Consider the following 5,602-nt stretch of genomic DNA (forward strand, 5'->3'; position numbering starts at 1 on the left):
AACCAGCTTTTAGGACTGTCTGGAAGATGCTCAATGAATGTGTAAAGCTAGATGAATGGATGAATGAATGAATGAATGAATGGGTCAATGGATGGATGGATGGATGGATGGATGAAAGACTGGGCACATTGAAGGTGTTGGGTTCATGACATATCACAATTTATGCCATGAGCTGCGTTTTATGTTTCATTTTAATATTTTTAAAATAGATTGCCTTGCCCAGCTGGCCTGGCTCAATGGTTGAGCGTCGATGACGGAAAAACAGGTCAGCTGCCTCCTGCACTCCCCTACTGGGGATGGAGCCTGCAACCCGGGCCTGTGCCCCGACCGGGAATCGAACCGTGACCTCCTGGTTCATAGGCTGATGCTCCACCACTGAGCCACGCCGGCCGGGCCGGCCTGCGGTTTCTGAGCAGGTGGGTACAGGATATGTTGTCTCTGTTCCTCCAGAGGCCGGTCCGTTTAAGCATCCTCTCTCCCGCGTGGGACATCTCCTGGTTTGGTCCCTGGCTGCTTCCCTCTTCCTGTTCAGGTCTCGGCCACCTGTCTGGAGTGGCCCTCACACATGGAAGACCCGAGCAGCGTCGGTGGTCGGGATGGGTAGGTGGATGGAGGAGTGAAGGAGTGAACGGTCCCTGGTGCTCCGTGCGCAGCCCTGAGAGGCTGGGAGGAAAGAGAAGCACGTCGTGTTCCAGCGGGGCCCCGGCTGGTGGCCGCGTGGGGCAGGTGGCCGGCCCTCACTGAGTCCAGTTCCCCACTCTGGAGTAAGGACAGCGCGGCCATTGTTGGGCCGATGGGCCACCGCGCGGCCTTCGATCTGGGCCAGGGCGGTTCCTATCAGCCAGAGACTCTGCCTGATCCCTGCTTCTGTGTCTGTCTCCTCACACTGTGCATGTGTGCGCGCGCGCGTGCACACACACACACACACACACACACACTGCACCACATGGAAACGCGCGCACACACACACACACTGTACCACATGGAAACGCACACACACACACACACACACACTGTACCACACAGACACATAAACACACAGACACAAACACACACGGTGTATCACAAAGACACACACCGCACAGACACACACACACACGCACACACGCACGCACACACTTTTCCACCAAATGTAATTTAAATTGCTCCTAATGGCAGGGGCTGAGACGGGCGGTTAAATCCAGCATCCCCCTCTGCAGCGCCCAATCTGTGTCTATTGTGTTTTCAGCTGGCCCTGGCCCTCTCGCCCCGTTTTTGGATTTGTATAAAATAGAAATCCGAGGCATTTATTTATGTGAGATCCATTAGAATATCTCCGACCACTTGGCAGTGTATAAATTTGCAATTGTGTCAAGTGAGCATCTAGCCATTGTTCTGGGGGGTCAGGCACATGGACAACCCCACCTAAGGGTCACTGGTGAGTCAGCTGTGCTTGTAGTAACGTGTATTTTTTATTTTTATTGATTTCAGAGAGGAAGAGAGAGGGAGAGAGAGAAACAGCAATGATAAGAGAAAATCATTGATTGGCTGCCTCCTGCACGCCCCCTACTGGGGATTGAGCCCACAACCTGGACATGTGCCCTTGACCAGAATGGAACCCGGGGCCCTTCAGTCTGCAGGCCGACGCTCTGTCCACTGAGCCACACCGGCCAGGGCTGTTCCTGGCCCTGGTTGGCATGTATCCCTCAAGTTGTTTGAAGTGTCCCCTGGACCGTTACGCTCCAGGGGCAGCAGGGCCAGTTCCACGAGGAGGGATACAGTGAGCTCCAGCCTCTACCACATCCCCTCTCTGGGCCAGGCACCCTTGACGTCGTCACACACATGTTCTGATCTCTTCTCCTCAGTCACCACATGCGGAAGGTGTTGTTTCCATCCTCATTTTACAGAAGTAGACGTTAACTAACTTGCCCAGGCATTGGCAACGGAAGAATAAGAATCCTGGCCGTAGCTGCGCCAATTGGAGTGTCCTGGTGATCCAGCCCCTGGGGCAGCGCCTAGAAGGTCAGCGCCTGGGCAGTGTCTCTACATCCAGGACCTGTGTCAGTGCCTGTGGTTTCAGCACCTAGGACAGTGGCCTGTGGGGTCAGCGCCTGGGGCAGCGCCTAGAAGGTCAGCGCCTGGGCAGTGTCTGTAGATCCAGGACCTGTGTCAGTGCCTGTAGTTTCAGCACCTAGGACGGCGGCCTGTGGACTGAGCACCTGGGGCAGCGACTATAGATCCAGAACTTGTGTCAGTGCCTGTAGTGTCAGTGCGTGTAGTTTCAGCACCCAGGACAGGAGCCTGTGGCTTCAGCACCTGGGAGAGCGTGAATTCAGCACCAAGGACGGTGTCTGTGGGTTCAGCACCTGGGACAGCGCTCACGGTCCAGGATCTGGGCTTGTCTGTCGATTCAGCACCTAGGACAGCACCTGAGCTCAGCCCCTCGTTCAGTGGCTTGTAGATCCAGCAACCAAGACAGTGCATATTCAGCACCAAGGACAGAATCTAGGGATTCAAGGCCTGGGGCCCCACCTGCTTTTCTGCTCTAGACAGAAAGGAGCAGGAGGTGGGGTATGGGCGTGGATTTCCGTGGTGAGGTTGGGTTTGTAGCGACAGGCATGGAGGGTGAGGACCCTCCATTAGGTGCACGCCTCTCTCCTCCCTCTGCTCGGCTGTCCCCTATTCTTGCATTACCGCTGCTCCTTGGGCTGAGCAGCGCCCCCGCCCACCTTGCTACCTGGCCGCCAGACTGTTGTCCATTGACCTGGGGACATACCTAAGCCCTCACCGGGCAGAAAACCAACCAACAGGTAAGACCGAAGCTTGAAGATAAGGAAGCGTTTCCATTAAAATATCACTCTCATTTGAGCGTTTCTAAGACTCCAGATCTTAGCTCTTTCTTTTACTTTTTAACTTAATTTTTATTGTTGAAAGTATTACAGATGTACCCATCCCCCCCCACCTCACCCCCCTGTTTTGACTCCTCCACCCCAGCCTCCTGTGTTATTTGGAAGCAGGCCTCACGAGTTATGTAGAAGGGTGTGCCAGGTTTTCTCAGCGTTCGGGAATTTGCTGAGTATCTGCCTACCCGAACTGTGGCATGGCCAGAGAACATCGTTTGTGTGATTTGACCCTTTGGCTTTTGTGTGATATGCTTCACATCCCAGAAATAAATATTTTTTTAAGTAATACTTTATTTTTAAGTAACCTAAGTACTATATTGCCACCCATTGTCATAGAAAAGCTCAAGTGGTAAATGTTTTGTAAGTGTTCCGTGTGCACTGAAAACTTTTGGTAGTCGTCAGCTCTTGAGAGTAGAAAATTCTGTATGTCCTTTGGGTAAAGTGTGTCAATGGCAAGTTCAGGTCTTTTCTGTCCCTGCCCCTATGACGTGTGATTTTATTATTATGAAGCAATTCTCTTCATCGCCGGTGAATGCCCTCGGCCCCAGAGCCTATTCTGTCTGACAGTGATCGGCCCCCGCAGTTTTCTGCTGATTGTAATTTGCATAGTGTGTTCCTTTCCCACCGTCTTAATTAAAATATTATTGATGTGAGAGAGGAAGGGAGAAGGAGAGAGAGAAACAACAGTGATGAGAGAGAATCGTGGATCGGCTGCCTCCTGCACGGCCCACACTGGGGATGGAGCCTGCCACCTGGGCATGTGCCCTGACGGGGAATCGCACTGTGACCTCCTGGTTCATAGGTCGATGCTCAGCCACGGAGGCCACCGGCCGGGCACCTGCCTTTTAAATGTCACCTTTTCTGTATCTGTACCTTGCAGACATCTTCCACAGACAGCGTGTTAGTGAATTTCTGTCCTCGGTCTGCCAATTTATCGCTTCTAACTGGAGCATCTGGTGTCTTTACATTTAATTTAATTAGTGGCACATGTAGGTTAGATCTACCCATCTCATCTTGGGCTTGTTCCTTGCTTCACATCTGCTTTCTGCCCCTCTTGTTTATTGCCTTCTTTTCCATGCCTGTAAAAAATCAGCTTTTGGGAAATATGTCAAGAACTCAACCACTTCTCACCACCCCACGGCTGCCGTCCTCGCCCGGACCATCCCCCTCCCTGGGCAGGAGCCCGTGGCCTCCTGACTCATCGCCTCGCGCCTCTCCTGCCACCCACTCCCCACCCTCCCTCGACCATCTGCTCTCGAAGCAGCAGCCAAAGTCAGCTTCTCACCATGGAAGCTCCCTCATGCTAGGCCTCAGCTCCAAAGGCTGCCACGGCCCTGGCCAGTGTGGCTCCGTGGATAGAGCGTCGGCCTGCGGCCGGAAGGGTCCCGGGTTCCACTCCAACTCAAGGGCACATGCCCAGGTTGTGGGCTCCATCCCCAGTAGGGGGCGTGCAGGAGGCAGCCGATCCATGATTCCCTCTCATCATCATCAGGGGCATGCAGGAGGCATTCCCTCTCATCATCATCATCATCATCTCTCTCTCTCTCTCTCTCTCTCTCTCTCTCCCCCCCCTTCCTCTCTCTCTCAAATAAAATCAATAGAAACATATTTTTAAAAAAATAAGATGGGGTAGTAACCAAAAGCAAGTATTCTAGGAGAAAAGCACGGGGGTGGGGGTGGGCAGGGAGTACTTAGAAGTGAGGAATGCAAAGGAAGACCCCATGCGGTCATGGCACTAACCTGGCTGATCAGCACCACGCTTCCCCGTGCTGGTTCTCAGGGAAGCGGGAGGCACTGGGCGAGCCGCCCTTCTGAAGCCAACGGGGGGGCGGGGGGGGACGAAGGGGGGGAATAAAGTCCCCGAGTCGGGCGTGCTTGTTGGCCACGCTCCAGGAATTCAGAGTGACTCTTAGGTCAGGAGACCCGGGTGCTGACAGCCTCCCCGCGGAGGAAGTGGGAGTGAGCGGACAGGCCGCAGGGTGAGCCCGCGGGAACTGTGTCATTTGCAGGTCATGTAGCCGTGGAGGAGCCCGAGGGACTGAGCAGGGGCTGCAGAGTGACAGGAGCCCAGGTGCAGTGCTGACCTAGGAGAACATGGCGCCAGGTGAGCTCGGCAGGTGGGCACAGCCCGGTGGCGCAGGCTGCCGGCCAGCGTGGCTCCGTGGTGGAGCGTTGACCCATGAACCAGGAGGTCACCGGCGAGGGGCCTTTTTGTGCCCCGTTTTCCCCGGGAGAGGAATACACACGCCCACTGCGGACACAAACCGCGGGCCAGTCCCCACACAACTCTGCCTGCGAGACGGGAACGCCGTGCGCTGCGCGCCGCGGAGTTAATTACACGCCCTGTGTGGGTCCCTGGGAAACCCTGGTGCAGGGTGTGCAGGAGGCAGCCATTCATGATTCTCTCTCATCGTGGATGTTTCTCTCTCTCTGTCCCTCTCCCTTCCTCTCTGACATCAATACAGACATTTTTTAAAAAGAAAAGGCATTCTGACACACGCTGCCACGCAGGTGAACCCTGAAGACGTTATGCTGAGCTAACTAGGCCACTCACAAAAGGACACAGGTGACACACGTCACCTCTGTGAGGTTCCCAGTGTCACCAGCAGCAGCCCCAGAAGGCAGAACGGCGGTCGCCAGGGGCCGGGGAGGTGACGGGGAGTTTGTGTCCAATGGGTGCCGGGTTTTCGTTTGGGGAAGATTTTAAAAATTCTGGAGGT

The 5,602-nt window shown here is 54.6% G+C and overlaps 1 long non-coding RNA gene across 2 annotated transcripts in view; it reads left to right on the forward strand.

Moving 5' to 3' along the window:
- The first annotated feature begins 343 nt into the window (after positions 1-343).
- Positions 344-5,602, forward strand: part of LOC102758121 — a 6,608-nt gene continuing 1,349 nt past the window's right edge. The window contains exons 1-2 of one of the 2 annotated variants that reach the window (XR_001515189.1): positions 344-726; positions 4,892-4,986. This is a non-coding gene — a long non-coding RNA (uncharacterized LOC102758121). Of the gene's footprint in view, positions 727-2,256; positions 2,790-4,891; positions 4,987-5,602 lie in introns of those variants that run through there. The other variant, XR_436066.2, reaches the window with a different exon arrangement.

Source organism: Myotis davidii, unplaced genomic scaffold (genome assembly GCF_000327345.1).
Source record: "Myotis davidii unplaced genomic scaffold, ASM32734v1 scaffold164, whole genome shotgun sequence".
Lineage (NCBI taxonomy): Eukaryota > Metazoa > Chordata > Mammalia > Chiroptera > Vespertilionidae > Myotis > Myotis davidii.